Here is an 18,018-nt window from a genome sequence, read left to right as displayed (position 1 = left end):
TTTTCATGGACAGTGTTCGACTGAGCTTCAATCTATGTTCCCCCCTCGCCAAACTTTCACAAGAAACACTCGACTAGCTGAAAACACTATCAATAATTCCTCTCACACTTTATCTGTGCCTAAACCTAAACATAGATTCCATGATCAAAGCGTCTTTCTTAGAAGTGCACGCCTGTGGAATTATCTTCCGTTTTCCTGCTTTCCAGCTGTCTACAATATGATTGTCTTCAAGTCCAACGTGAACAAGTTTCTGATGAGCGGTTCCACTTAAGTTAACAAATTTACCGAACTTCCATTACTATCGATTACTTTATTGTCCTTTTGACTACTGTACACTCTTTAACCGTTATCCTTGAGTGGCGTATCCGCCTTGATAAGTTGTGACGCCTATGTATATATATATATATATATATATATATATATATATATATATATATATATATATATATCTGAACGTCTGTGTACGTGTCTGGTCACGAATTGGATCGTATATGTTTGACTATTATAGAAAAATGAACACATATAACGATAGAAGGTGTATTGGGACAAAGGAATGTGTATGTTTGATCTGGCATAATGATGATTAATTTAAATTGTGGGGTCTACGTACGCGCCTGGTCCACAAAGTATGGAAATAATAATTTTATAAAAAATAAAACGTTTACAAGTGTTTTTGATATAGATGTACATAATAATACTTTGATAAGTATGTTTTAACTTAAATAGGGATGGTATAATAAAATTGTGGCGTCTGCGTTCGCGCCTGGCCTCCATAGAATGGAAATAGGCACACTCTTTAATAAAGACTTTTAATATCTATCTGCGTAAGTATACTTTGATAATTATGCTTCAGTTTGAAGAAATACTGTATGATAAAATTATGGGGTGTTCGTTGACACCTGACCTCCATAGAATGGACATATGTCACAAAGTTTAACAAGTTTTTTTTTATAGAGATCCACAGGATATTTTGATAAGTGTTTCAATGTAAACAGGTATGGTATAATAAATTATGGGTTTATCTATTTTATTTTCACTTTCATCATATTTTGCTTTGGTTTTGATACCCCCAAATTCGAAGCTATCTTTCTACAACCCTTCCTTTTCATAACCTATCATACTTTCGTAAATCAGAGTCCATTTTCTGTAGGCTGAACCCAGTCACCGACGGGTACTTTTGCTAGTATATATATATATATATATATATATATATATATATATGCATGTGTGTATATATATGTATATATATGTATGCATATATACACATATACATACATATATATATATACATATATGTATATATATGTATATATATATGAATTGACTATTCCTGTCTGTCTGGGGAACGGTCTCTACAAAACTCCTCTAATCCTCTGTGGGCTACAGACTTAAAATTATATTCAGGGGGTTTGAAATAGCTTCAAAATGGAAGGAAATTTGCACTCGGAAGGCATAAGTCGACTTAATATGCGAATTGGCAAATATACATGATTCTCTGACTGGACTAACATGAATAATGCTGCTCAACTCTCCTAGAAAGTCTTGTTTCGGGTAAGCATGAATAAAAAATAAAAGAGATTACAAGAGAAGAAGAGAAATAAAAAACAGAAAAAAATATAAATATAAGGCGAATAAAAAAAAACTAATCTAAATGATATGTAGACGAACAAAATGTGAAGAAGGAATAATGGCTGGCTAGAACTAGATACAAATGAATAATAGGAAAAAAAACCAAAGTGAATGATGGAAATGGGCCAATAAAAATACTAAAACAAAAAAGTCAAAATGAATGATTGTAAGCCGACAAAAGTAAAAAGGCGAAAAATATACAGAAGGAATTAAAAACTAGGTAAAAAAAATAGCAAATAATGTTATACTACCGTAAAAATAAAAGAAAAAGAAAAGTAATAAATAATGTGATAATTTTATTCCCATATAATTCAAAATTTAAGCAGGAGGCGAAAATTATGGCACAACAAATTGAAAAGTTCACTTACCTTATGGTTTCTTTACAAGTTTATGTTCTATTGTTTTGCATAATGCGGATCCTGCGTTTCTGCGTAAGTTTGGTAGTTGACTTCAAGATGAAGTTGTAGTTGAATATACTTCTATGAAGGTTAGTAATTGTCCTTTGCACAAACAACAGTTCTTTTTAATACAACAATCAATTAGTATTTCGGATGCATCCAATGAGTTCGCAATTAACCAAAATCAACCATCTTTCCTAAGTGAAAAGATGATATTACGTCAGGAAAGAAATAACTAACTTATTAGGCTAAAAGATACCATGATAATTTGGGCGCCAAAGGCCCTGAAATAAATAAATAAAAATAAAATAAGTCCGGCGGTCTTCAACATTTTCTGTGGGACTGATTTTCAGTTTCAAAAAAGCCCTGCAATTCGCACGGTATGACATTTTGAATTCAGCGAATAAGCATGGCTGTTATTAAAAAAATGTATTGAACTAATAAATGAATTAGGAGACACGATATAATTAGTGTAATTTCTCACAATAAATAGAAAATACTAAGAGAAAAATAAAATATAACACACAAGTCGACAAAACAATTAGTTGTAGTAGTAGTATAGTAGTAAAACAGTGGTATGTGTGCGAGTCTGTCTGTATGTAAATATTTACCCGATAAACTCTGAAACTACTGGTCACTTAACTGATATTAACAATAAAAATAGTAAACATACACCAAGTATGGTTTATGACGAGCACAATCTATCTGGATCAATGAATAACGCGTACAGATATATATCGGCAAGTTGAAATGCAAAATGTTCATTTCAACTTCCTGACATTTTTTAACTTTTGCCCACGAATCTTCAAATTCAATTCATTTTTTCAAGTTGTTTATTTTATTTTCGATAGCTACATCAATAACTTACGCGGCTGGAACGCTAAATGTTTTGGTTTCGATTCTGACTGATGCCAACCAAATATATATATTTTTTATAAGTTTTGAAACCGCTACTGTATTTTAGGTATAATAAATAAAAAAAATTGAAAATTGGGTTTGTAATAATGAATAAAAATCTGCATGAAATAAAATATATTAAGCGTATTTTAAAAAACATTACACACACCCGTGGCCTATAAAGCCCCAAAGTCCCCCGGGGTCGTCACATCCTGAGGAAGATGAATAAACGGTGATGTTTGACTCTATAAACACAGGACTGTCCTCGTCCTTGAAATTCTTTATTTGGCCAATCACATCTAGTGTTCTGACTTCCTTACTCCTTCCTTACTCCTTCCTTACTCATTCCTTACTCCTTTTCATCATACATCACAGATTATCTGCCTTCCTTGAATCTCTTTTGCCACTGAAAAATTGATGCTCGATTCATGTACGATCATCCAAAAGCAGTCTGAAGCACTTCATACATTTCTGTGGCATTTTCCAAGTTTAAAACAGAATTTTATTGCATATCGTTCTTCCAATGTGTCTTTGATATTTACCAGCTGTGTCAATCAGTCTTTAATAGGGTGTATTCCAATTTCTGCTGTATCTGTTCATTTGAACTTGAAATCATAAAAAAATGGTTCAGTCATCTCACAAGACGAATAACATTAACATCCTGAATGAAGCTATGACAATTTTAAATTCCTCAATAAAAACGTCTGAAAACTTATTGAAGGAACCTTATATATATATATATATATATATATATATATATATATATATATATATATACTAAGGTTAAAAATAGGTCAGCTTAGATACTCTCTGAATGAAACACACGCTATAAAGCAGGAGTGAACTTAAGGTCAATTGTACCTTTGTCCTGAAAGTTCGCCGCCCATTGGCTGGTTAGGATGGGCGAGGTGGAAACTAGGAAGCTGATTGGCTAACTAAAATTTCAATGGTCTGTACGTATATAAAAACGCGAGTTAACTACAACTCTTTGCATAAGCCTGACGATTTCTCTCGAGAATGAAACGCGGAATATTTTGTGTAGCTTAACTGCAATATATATATTTATAACTTACTACCAAGCTTTACCTATGTATTGAGCACTGTTAAAGTAAATACTAAAAATGTACGCATAAAAGTTAATCTTCGTATATTAATTTATGTGATTAAATGAAGTATATATATATATATATATATATATATATATATATATATATATATATATATATATATATATATATATATACCCCACACGGATTAGATAAATTGTTCCGATACTATTTTCATACGGATACTCGAGTTCTACGTAATATTTTCGTGACGCAATTGGAGAAGATCGGAAATTACATCGGTCGAAAACTTGTAATAATGAGACCTTTGAGTATGTCAGTATTTTGAATAGTTCAAATGATACAAAATTAATCGTACTAGATAATTGTAGAAAAAAGCAGGAAAATGAGAACGTATGAAAAAAATCTGCTTTTGTTGGGATTATCGTAGAACATAGTAAAAATTAATTTGAAAAAAATTCGCAAAAAAGAAAAGGCTTGTGCAGAATCCCTCAGAGCATAAGTAATAAATGATCAAAAACTAAATGTATAAGCCTCAGTTTTAAATAAAATATTAATAAAAAAAATACGAGCAGTAACACAAAAACATATAAGTAGAATAAAATGTATTATTGTTTTTATTTTTTCATTTCAATTTTTCATTGCTTTTTTTTTGTGTCGGTTCCGTTAATCCTCCTGGAAATAAAAAGAAAATAAAAAAACCAAAGGTAACGTCTTCCGAAAGATGTTAAGCGTTATATGCTAATCAAACTACAAACAAAAGATATCCTCCTATTCACCACAGGAACCGGAAGTGCCCAGGCAGACGTGCGTATTACATGTACTTGCACGTTTCCGATTGAGGATTCAACGCATGCGCATCACTATAGACAGAAAATTTATTTTCATTTACATTTTTCAATATATATAGACGACACGATACAATTTTTTTATTTTTTTTTATTAAATGATGAATTAATTACTACAGCAATACATAGAACATTTCAACCAAATTAAAAATGTACAATACAAGACATTTCAGATATACTTCAACAAAAAATAAATGAGAGATTACACTTAATAAAAATCCATTAACAACATTTTTCGAAGAAGAAATTGGTTAACATGATATATATATATATATATATATATATATATACATATATATAATGTGTATATATATAATGTATATATATATATCATGTATATATATCACGTATATATATATATAATGTATGTATATATATATGCATACATATATATATATATATATATATATATATATATATATATATATATATATATATATATAAATATCATGTTTTGATCCCGATACAATTATCAATTCCGTTATTATTCCCGAATCCAATACAATTAACGATTCTTTCAAAAACATTCCCGATTCCGATACAATTTCCGATTCCGATTCTCTAAATATTTAAATGTAGATTTGTTATTTATCCCCGGTTATTGTACAGATGGTGAATATGCAGATATTTTCTCAAATGTAAAAATACACTTATGGAAGATTTAGGTGTTTGTTTTACTGGATGTGTAGATATCAATAAACACTTACTATGTTATCATTACTGTCACCAGTGATATAATTTGCTTTAAGTACAATCAAATAAAACAGACAATTTAAATAAATGTTTTTGACATCAGGAAATAGGCACAATTCTTTCAGATTCCGATTCCCATACCGATTCAAATACCCCAAATTCCGATTCTTTCGATTTCTGATTGCGATCAATCGTCCCAACACTAATATATATATATATATATATATATATATATATATATATATATATATATAATAAAATAAAAATTACAATTAAATTTACCAAAATGACCCAAGATGGTAAAATTTTTGTTATCAAGTGAGATCTTTGAATTACTTGCAGTTTCATCAAATACTTTTGTATGCAAAATCCGATCCCGCATTTTGCTAATTCCTACATCTTCATGAGAAGGAAAGTATTTCTTCGAAACTCTACGGATTAAGGACTATCCACTTATGAAGTGTTTCTTTTTCAGATTAAATATATTTTAACTCTTTTTCAAAGTGTTTTTAACATGTTTTATTAACTATTTACTCTTACGTATATATATATATATATATATATATATATATATATATATATATATATATACAGGGTGGCCGAAAGTCCCAGGACACTATACACATGGCTTATAAGCTTTGACATCCAAGTCCTTTTTCATATGATCCATCATGGTAGTCCTTGGTATTCCAAGTTCAGCAGAACGTTTTCTGGTGGATTTCTTGGGAGACTGTTGCAGTGATTCTTGAACACCAGCACACGTTTCCTTTCGTGTTTCAGGCCTGCCACTTCTTGCCTGATCCAGAGCGCTACCTGTTTCAAAAACTTTCTTCTCCCACAGATACAGATTACTTCTTGATGGCGCGGGCTTTCCAAATCTTTCTGATAAAGCACTTCGAACATCTTTTCGGCCAGTGTCCTGGGACTTTTCGGCCACCCTGTATATATATATATATATATATATATATATATATATATATATATATATATATATATATATATATATAACAAGACCCATTAACCGGCGTTGCTTGGTCGAAGCACGACAGATCCAAAACAGAATCGTTAAAGGAATTCTCTCGAAAATGAAGTAAACTACATTTTTTGTTGGTGGTCACTGCCGTCACCGGATAATAGCGGAAACTGGTGGCTGTGTCAGAAATGAAATAATCTGACTTCCACTCTCGGGTATTGTAGTCCAGTGGCAGAGAATGGCAACCATTGTCTGTGATTATTAGCACTGTTGGTTATTGGCGATTAGTGTTGGTTTGGAGCGATAACTTGCGGGCACTGACTGATTGTAAATAATCATTTATTAACTCTTTGGATTGAGCGAAAACAGTAATAGATAACTCTCTTCTTCCGATGACAGTGTCTTTCAACTTACCAATCGTTTTTCTTTTCGGAACACTTCACGCATTCCCCCCCCACCTAAATTAAGCTTTAACACGCCCTCTAATAATAAAATACTCCACAGAAAGTAAAAGTGGTAAAAAAAAAAACCCAAATAAATAACAAATAAGTGTTTCGGTAGCCAAAATAATTTACATTAATAACTTCCTGCATAATATGATTATGTTTTGAATTACTTGAAAGCCTTTAATCAGTTCTTAAAAAAAGTGTCGCCATGATGTCACAGATTTAAAGCCTAGGTAATCGGTTAAGAGTGTATAATTTAATTTAATCATCAACACGAATAAAAATGCAAAAAACAACAACAACAACAACAACAACAAAGCAAATATATCATCATTAAATGTTGGTAATCGCTCCAAAATCGAAGATTATATATTGGTACCAATAAAAAATTATTTTAAGGCCGATTTGGTGTGGGGTGTAGTAACGTGTCGGTATTTGGTGTATATTTGCACATTTAAACTTATGCTGTGATTACATTTTGAGAGTGTTCCGTCCGAGCAAGGAAAGAGCAATGTTTGTTTGATTGCATTTTATGTTAGTTCAGTGTGCGCAACGAAAAGTTAGTAATACGCAATAAAATTTCAATAATATTCAAACATTTTGTTAAAACTAACCGTTATAAAATTTTTAGGATTCCAGTGTTGCAAACTGGGTTGTTTTTAGGGGGAGGAATATTTGAGTGCTCATTATTATAGAGAGACAGGGTACATTTTAAAGAGACGGAGACATGTAATACAAATGGATGACGGAGAGATAGAAGAGATACATTTATACAGTTTGTGAATGTTTCTATAACATATATTTAGAGATGCGGATCATCAGTTTTTTATCACAGGAGGGAGCAGTCATTATTTCTTGATAGAGAGGAAGACACATTTTGAAGGATGGGGTTTATACACAAAGTTCACTATTACGATGAGAGGACACAAAGTTCGTATAAATGATTTACAATACATTCGTTTGTTGAGAATGACACAACACCAGACGCAGTTACAAAATGATGACGTCCTTTATTTTTTGACCGGCCAATGATTTCACACCAAGGAATTCAAAGTCACTACATGATTTCAACTTCTAACCCTTCGCTTCCAAAGGGGAATTCCTTCAAACCAATGTCAGATCTGTCTGTCTGACTCTGTCTGATCCCCTACTCTTGTCTCACTAAAACTCGAACTATATTGAGAATTCATCTCCCAGCCATGACGTCATCGTATTGGTATCAACGTGCATCGATCCCATGGCCTGGACATGTTTCGCGTGTCTCGTTCCACCATGTCCGAGCATGTGCTCGACTCACGTGGTCCTGAACTCACGTGCACTGTTCACACAGGTATTCTTCTAACCTATTTTTCAACTAACCTATTGTTCAATATGTTTAATATTTTCTATTGTTCACTTCTAGATAACCTTATTTTAATCTAATATTCATAAACAACATTGAATCATCCAATTCCTTTTTCATAATATCATTTCTAAACAATCGAATTTCTTTTCAAACAAACATATCTGCAATTTATTTTAAAACTAACAATCGGAACTCTCCTGAATCTTAATTCCAAATCTAGCTTTCCAGGTTCGAATTCTCGGTCTATCCTATCTTATAGGCATGTATATAAACATACTGACTTGCTAAAAATAAGTTGACAGTATTTATGAAACATTAGGATAATTTGAAGTTTACCAGTAGTTAAAGTTATGTTTTTGACCGATTATTATGCTTGTACTTTGTTTTATTTTTGTCACTCGTGTGTCCTGTGGAGAAGCATTTCTTACAGTATCTGGAAAGCAAGTAAGCAAGACGATTTTTAATGTCAATTCATATATATATATATATATATATATATATATATGTATATATATATATAACATTGCTACAAATATAATTTGCTTATTTCTTTATGTCCTCTGATGAGAAGAATAACAAGAATAGCATTCTTTGAAACACCGCGGAATAAGGATTCTGTAATTTTTTTTTGGAGTATTCAGTCGAATAATAAATTTTGATTGTAAAGTTCAACTTACAGTTAAAATGTTCTTTCTTTTATATATATATATATATATATATATATATATATATATATATATATATTTATATATATATATATATATATTTATATATATATATATATATGTATATATATAGTAAGTTATAAAAAAATATATAGGACAATTAAGCTACACGGAATATTCCGTCTTTCATTCTCGTGAGCTTTCTTAAGCTTATGCAAAAAGTTGTGGTTGCCTCGTGTTTTTATGTACAACTTTTTCCATAAGCCAAACGAATTCCCACAGAAATGAAACGCTGAATATTCTGCATAGCTGAATTGCCATATATATTTATAAAACCTACTACCTAGCTCTACCTATATCTTAAGCACAGTTGAAGTAAATACTGAAAATTTACGCATAAAATTATATTTTCATATATTAATTCATGTGATAAAATTAAGTAGTCACATATATATATATATATATATATATATATATATATATATATGCATATATATATAATATTAAGATTTTGTGTGAGTTTTAAGAAAAACACACGCACACACATGTATATATATATATATATATATATATATATATATAGAGAGAGAGAGAGAGAGAGAGAGAGAGAGGAAGAGATAAATGTATATGCAAGTTTAAACAGTAATAGGTAACATTTATTTGAAAAACTCGATTCCTATAAAATGATTATATATACAGTGACAGATCAAAGACCAACAAATTACCCAAAACATACGTTACCCGGCCAAACTAATTCATCATATATCTACATTTAATGTTCTGGTCTAGGTGACCTTCCACAAACACCCTAAGATCTGATATATAGTAGAACCTGGACACTATTTCCAAACACGATTTAGCAAAATCATTACTATCAACGTAAGCGCAACAGTGTTATTTTGACGCATAGTGGGAAAACACAACAAAAATTGCTGTTCGCATCCAGACAATGACAAGTCACTGAATGCTTATTTTCAAGGCTAGTGCAGACGTCAGCTTAGATCTGAGAGTAGGCCAAATTTTATTGATTCAGTTCCCATCCTCCCATTATTAGAACCCCCGTGCCGTATTTCATTCTTTTGATATCATCAAAGCGCGAACTGCAAAACCGAGTGTGGGAGGTGAAGGAGGAGGAGGAGTAGGAGGAAGGAAAGCGGTTAGAAAATGGGAGGAGAAGGCAAAAACAAACAAGAGCGTCGGAAGATCAAGACCCCTTCTTTCAAGACGATATAGATTCATGTGCACGTGTCAAATGCGGAGCGCATCATATGAAGACCCTGGGGCACTCCCACGCATCTTTTGAACGCGGGAAGGTATACGAGCGATCACCCAACCAAACTCCGACAATGAATCTGCGTTAAACGCAGCGTTCGTTTTGCAGCCAGACGCTAAAAATGACGGTATTCACATACGTACTCTATCTTTAATATAATAACATACGTCCTGTCTCCGTTTCAACACACACACATCCACACACACACACACACACACACACACACACACACACACACACACACACACACACACAAACAAACAAACCAACACACACACCTATGTGTATACTTATATATAATTTTGCATGTACAGACTATTTTGGGGTATCACCGTTCATCAGCGTGGCTAAATCATAAATCAACCTCAAGACAGTGTTCGCATGATAAACGCCCTAGCTGATAATAGGCTGTTTCCAACGATGAACGCAAAGTCAGGCGTTTAAACTATTCTTTATCGAAACTTACTGCCAGTTTACAGTGCTTAATATCACAACTGAAAACAACACGTGATATCACTTAATGACAGCTCGACCCAGAAAACGGGACGCTTAATTAGTAATGAAAGTATATTGCAAATAAGCCACACAGACTCATACGTTTCATGCCCATAATAAATCGTGTGTCTAAAATGCAAAATAAGAAAGAAAGAAAACGAATTTCAACTTTTAAAAGACGTGACTACCGTCGCCTGACGTGGCCGTTAATTATTCATAACTATTAGACCGGAATAATGTTGTTATGGTGTAGTGACATTAAAAGTGTTTATTCGAATATAAGTAAAATTATATTTCGCTCTCTGTACTATTGAACACGATCAATTAGCACGATCAATTAAATTTATCTATGATATCTATGATTACTCTTAACCTGGAATATATATATATATATATATATATATATATATATATATATATATATATATATATATATATATATATATATAGATACTCATAAACTAAGGAAAAGCAGTAACGTTCTAAAATGTCTTGCGTCGTGCGTATTGGACGGATATTGCTAACGGTGTCAAGGAACCTGCTGATTTATGACTTGAATTTTCAATCGACCTATATTTTTAATCGACTTTTCATCGACTCTATATAATTTAACTTATAACCATTTACTGTATATTTTAGTTTTCACTTTTTATTCTTATTGTCACCCCTTTCGAACTTTTACTTCAACACCTGATGACGATTCGTGGACGAATCGAAATCGCTTGTGACAGCAAAAAATTATGGAACGTTTGTTAATATTTTTAATTTTGATACAAAAAAGATTACACGGAAAATCGAAAAATTTAAGAAAAGGTTCATAAAGCAAAGTGTTTCCGTTGCATGTATATATATATATATATATATATATATATATATATATATATATATATATATATATATATATATATATATTCGATAGTATGCGTAAACGCTTACTTTCTGTGTGTGTATAGTTGTATAGTTATATGTATATGTATATATATATATATATATATATATATATATATATATATATATATATATATATATATATATATATATATATATATATATATATATATATATATATATATATATATATATATATATATATATATATATATATATATATATATATATATATATATATATATATATATATATATATATATATATATATATATGGCATAATCACGTTGACACACCGGTTGTCGTCAGATCACCGAAGTTAAGCAACGTTGAGCCTGGCTAATACCAGATGGGTGACCATTTGGGAATTCTAGGCGCTGTATGTGCTCTCCGCTTATCTCGGCATTGTTTCCAGTCGTCTTATACCTCAACTTGCCACTATTATGCAGCAATGTTGACTCAAGAGAGGCGTGGTTGGAGATTGCGCAACTCTTGTCACACAAATTTCACGTGCAGGCACCCTTACAGTGGGTATCCATAGTCTGTCAAGACTGAAGGAAGCCTTCATATATATATATATATATATATATATATATATATATATATATATATATATAACAATACGATTCGAATATTTTACTCAATTCTGATACAATCACGGATTTCGCACTTAATTTTCTGTTCCTGTAAATAAATCGTTTCCGATTCTGTACAGAGATTTTAATATTAAACTATATTTTTTTCTCGATTACAGTAAAAACACATATTAAATATGAATATATTTTCTCATACGTAAATGTACACTTGTGTGTGTAGAGACATCATGTGCGTTTTGGTTTGGCGTGTAGTTCATAATCTATGAAAATTTATTATATTATTGTTTCTACCATCAGTGGACGATGTTGTTTTTTAAAAAAATAAATCAATAAAAAAGTAATTACAGGAATCGTTTTCTGCATCGGGAAATAGATACACATTTTCCAGTTCCCAATTTTGATTCTAATTAATCGCTAATATACTAATATATGCGCATATATATATATATATATATATATATATATATATATATATATATATATATATATATATATAGTGAATAAATGGCAGAATTTTATATTCCCAAGGTTATGAAGTTGACCATCTTATAATTTATTCTTTTAATTCAGTTGACATTTATCGTTCTTGACAGTATCTGTTCTGTAGCACAATATCAATCACTAAATTTTTATATCACCTTGTGGATCTCTTTTCCCCGTATCGCACCAGAAAAAATAGTCACAGTCAATCCGGAAAAAGGAAATGAAGACCGTTTTGACATGTTGAAAACCAGAAAATTGGAAGAGTATTGTCATTCATTCACTATTATGTGTGTGGGGAGTGTGGGGGGTGCACGCTATATTTTATGCAGTTTATTTTTTCAACGGCATATCATCGGGTGTAATTTTGCAGAATGTCTATTATCGTTCGACAACTATGTTCTCGTATTCTATTAAAAAGATTTTGGAGCAGTCAATTAAATTGGACGAAAAGCAAAAAGAGAAGCATTAGGGAGCGATTTGTATTTGTGGGGTAGTCAAAATAATTAAGGATTATAACAAAGAATGGAAAACTGAAACAATCTAAAAATATTCTGAAAAGCTAACACTCACTAATGACAAAGTAAGCATTTTTTTTGTCAGAGAGAATCTTTAATTAAAAACCACGTTTAATTTTAGAAGAGTTTTCGATTGGTAGCTATTCTGTACAAGTCATATAGACAAAGAATCTTCGATGGGTAACAGTTCTGTATAGGTCTTGAACTTTATACTTTTTTAAGGCAAAGGGCAAACGATCTTTTTCGTGTTGATACAAAAAAAGAATCTGCTAGAATGCTGAAAGTTTCCAAAAGTTTTTTTTTGACCAATTCTGGTTTCAGAATGGTTGCTTGTAGAACGTGGCTTCATTTTATTCGTCAGTTCTGATCGCCAGTTCCTATAAATAGACACTTCCAACTTTCTGGGATCATTACTCCTTAGTATATAAACATATAGCAACATGTTTTATAAATGCACATTATGGAAAGAAAAATTATTATATCGGAATGATGTGTGAGGCGTCTATGCCTCAAGTTCTATGATGTCTGATTGACGATTTAAAAAAAATAACAACTTCGCTTTATCAACATAGTAGAAAGCAAGTCATTACAAATAGTACTTATTTTATACATTATTACAAATAGGACTTTATTAACATGTTGACTCTTACCGATGCGTGTAATAAAAAAATAGCATCGAATCGCACTCTTCATTCTCGTAAGACAAAGAATATTTCCTGTAAGGATAGTTGTACGTATAATTATTTGTCAAGGATTGTGCAAACCTCTCCTGAATCGGTTGGCTGGCAAGGAGAATCCAAAACGACTGAAAACAATTCTGAAATAAGAGGATAGAACATCCAACACCTAGAATTCCCAAATGGTCACCCATTGAAGTTCTGACCAGGCATCTACATTGCTTAACTTACGGAATCCGGCGTTTCAACGTGATTATATCGTATATAATAATAATAATAATAATAATAATAATAATAATAATAATAATAATAATAATAGGCTTATTGTCACTAAAGCTCTAGTGGAGACCAATGGCCGCAGCTAACGGGAAACCAATGGTAAGCGGCTGTTGCAATAATGATTAATGTTATCGAAAAAGGCAGAACGTACTGGGAATCTGAAGAGACTTGCCGCTCCACTTCCAGGAAACAGCACACGTTGTTCTCAAGAAGAGATCCTTTATGATATGTGCTGAAGCTCTTTGTGAGCCAATAATAATAATAATAATAATAATAATAATAATAATAATAATCAGAATACGAAGAAGAAGAAGAGGAAGAAGAAGAAGAAGAAGAAGAGAAGGAAAATCACAGAAAAAATAAAAATAAAAAAACACAGAAAAGTCCATATGAAAATTTACGATGAAACTTGAAATAATGGAAGTAATTATAAAATGCAAATTTGAGCATTTACATATCAAAGGGACATGACATTTTTACAAATTATTTCTCTTCTGTAATATATATTCTCTGTTACTTTGTTTTAATTGCAATCCTAATAAAGTCATCTACCTCCACCTTCAGTTATTTGAATTAATGTACATAGGTTCAATACTCGGATATTAACATTTCTTAAAGCAGCAGAAATACCTCCTGCATTTGAAACTTTAAAATATATGTTGCTAATGAACCTATGCAAGTGTCAATAAAGTTTACGTTTTGTTAATAACCTGCAACTTTTTACAGGAACCCTCGTCAAGCAATATGGTTTGGACTCTTGCACATCATGATTTTACCCTAGAAATGTTTTTTTTTAAAGAATGGTGAATCTGTAACAGCAAAACAGACAGCTTTCCGAGTTCATTACAAGTTAGAACGGCATGAGGCTGTGCCAAATAGAAAATCAATACAATTATGGGTTGAAAATTTCAGAGACATTTTAGAGAAAATGTCAAGTTTTATATTAGTTTTACGTTCGACACTTAAAACGAAAGCTACTTGGATGGCTTCGGAGCGCTCGAACGCCAGACAGTATTCGAGCTGTGAGACTTTCTGTTGCTCAGTCTCCTACATGTTCAGCTCTCAAATATACTTTGGTCTTGGGATTGTCTGATCGAAACTGCCCGAACGCGACTTGAAAGATCGCATGTCAAAATGTGAGAGATATTTCTGCCGCAGCCTGCATTGTTTGTGTATGAATGAATAGATACGAATATGCACGTAACGAGATACAAACAAGGCAATTTGGCAATTGTTTTTACGTTGTTCCGTATCTATTCTTCACATCTAAGTAACTAAAAATCACATTATGTTGTTGCCAGACTTAATATTTTTGTATGATCAGTAGAAATCTTTTTTTAAATATTTTTTTCAAAGCCGAAATTAGCTGATAGCCAACCTTGTTTTGTACCAATATTACAATTTAATATTTAATTATATAAAATTTAGGCAGCACATCCAATTCACTTTAAATCAGACCAGATAAAACAACACTGCAATTATTACGGATACCTGCTTCCATACATCGCGTTATACATCAGTGTTATCGTTTACAATGACTTCAAAAACACAACTTTTACTTCCACAACTCATATAGCTTTACAGAAATAAGAAAAAACGACAAATATTCGGTTGATCCTTTTGAACTTTGGAGGTAAGGATTGATAATTCGTATTATTTGGATGTAGTAAAAGTGATAGACAGAGAAGGTTGAAATTAATACGCCTCAACGCCTATGTGCTGAGCGACGATGACCTACCTTCTAAACTGACATAGCATAGAACTTAATACGATGGTTGTGCAAGAAATAATGCATCTTATTTTCAACTACAAGGAAGTTGAAGAGCTACGAAGATAGGAGAGGTACCATTAAAACAAGCAACATTTTGTGCTTAAAAATTCATTTTCAGTGGACTTTCGCAATCTATTTTGATGCCTATGTCGTAAAAGTCCAGAGTGCACTGTGTAAGACATATCTCTGTCGCCACACTAAAATCGACGAATCGTCTCACAACTTTGCTGAAATCAACTGTATCGGCTTGTTGTGTAAATGGGTGCCAGCATCATACGGCTATATGGTCTTGTGAGAAAGGGTTCATCTTGGTGCGTGTACGTGTCACTAAATGTCTATTGTTGATTCTTCACCACTTGAACCCTAAGTTATATTGGTGCTCTCTATTTATGTTCCAATTCTATTATCGTCTAAATGTCCATGTGTGTGTGTGTGTGTGTGTGTGTATGTGTGTGTGTGTGTGCCATACATGTACTTTGGACACACCAAATTTTCAGGCGTCGTTGATCTTGGACAACCTGAAATTCTTCTTGTTCTTGGAGGGGAGGGTGGAGCCTGTTTGAATGAATATTCATTCACTTCCAAGAACGCTTATTGCATTTTCCATAGTTTTAATTCACTTTTGACGTGTCGATCGCAGAAAAATGGAAAGTGAATATCTTTGCTTAAATGGTTAATTCTAGGTCTCCATTCTTAGATACGTCAGCTCCTTCCCCGGTAAAGAAGGGGGAAAGGCGACCTGCTAACCGTCCGTCCTACTCAACGTCCAAATTACAACTCCAATTATTCTTCTCGGCTAACTAGAACGACATAATATATAGTACTTTCTGTCAGATTATCAGATACTTCAGGTAAACTTGTCTATGATATGATTTTATTATACTTTGACAGTTTTTATCAACCTCCTTCATATTCATCTCTTGTTTATCTCTCCACTTAGATAGAGATGGATAGATACACAAATAGATGGATAACTAGATCGAGAGATATATTAATAATGCACTTAGATAAATAGATAGATCGACAGGCAGTTAAATAGATAACAAATATTTTCTGGTGTTCAACCTACTTCATAACAGGCTTCCTAATCTGCAACACACGCCTGTGGCTGTTAATAAGTTAAATTGTTTCCGTATGGGGAAAGTCAATAACAAATTTCTGTATCTGACACAAGACCATACCAAGGGTGGTTTCTAAGAATTTCACACGGTTAAGATCTGCAAAAGAGCAAGGAAACTTTTAGGTCACGAATGTATAAGTTCAGCTACATCTTGCAATCCCTTTGATTCATTCGTGCGAAACAAAATAATAGGAGGAATTATATCTGGAACGCTTCTTGTATATACCTTTTTCACCATGTGAGGCATTGATGACATAGAATGCTAGCACATGACATCATAGCTGCGCTGGACTGGCCGTGTGATGTGTATGCAATAAGAAATAATTCATAAACTATTGATGTACAATAAACTTGACAGTGGTTAGCGGACAGTAGGCCGACCATTACTTAGATACCAGAACAAATTAAAAAGGAATTTCTACCTGCTGAAATAAACTCCGCTCCCCTAAAGTTTCTGTGATTGGTCGTAATTAATGAAGGTCTATATGCTTTCATGGCATTATGAAAAATGCAGCATCAAACATTATCAAAACGCATCAAGTAATAAAGTATCGTTTACCGGCCCAGCTATATACTGTAACAAAGCACCCTCTTGCACTATTTGTGGACTTATTCATTAGCGGGGATGAAATGCCATTTGCGTCTCACACTCAGGGGATAATAGACTAAGTTGCAAGAACCTAATAAAAAACATCAACGAGAGATTTCATGATATATATATATATATATATATATATATATATATATATATATATATATATATATAAGAGCATGGGTGCCCGACGTTGCCTCGGGTGTTTGGAGGTGTATGTGTTACAAAAACAAAGTAGTAGTATAAAGGCAGACTCGAACCCGTACCGCAAAGGGGGAAAACAACGTGAAAAAAATGTGACGTTTTTGCTGTTACGACCACCGCGAAACGGGAAGGGACATAGGATAGACAATCGAAAGTAGAGGATG

At 32.3% G+C, this 18,018-nt stretch overlaps 1 pseudogene; it reads left to right on the top strand.

Annotated features, from left to right (window-relative positions):
- The first annotated feature begins 11,886 nt into the window (after positions 1–11,886).
- Positions 11,887–12,003, top strand: LOC145254950 (5S ribosomal RNA; annotated as a pseudogene).
- The last annotated feature ends 6,015 nt before the right edge of the window (positions 12,004–18,018 follow it).

The sequence above is a fragment of the Euprymna scolopes genome, chromosome 30 (genome assembly GCF_053919585.1).
Source record: "Euprymna scolopes isolate OS-2025 chromosome 30, ASM5391958v1, whole genome shotgun sequence".
NCBI lineage: Eukaryota > Metazoa > Mollusca > Cephalopoda > Sepiida > Sepiolidae > Euprymna > Euprymna scolopes.
This window is presented reverse-complemented; position numbering and strand designations above follow the sequence as displayed.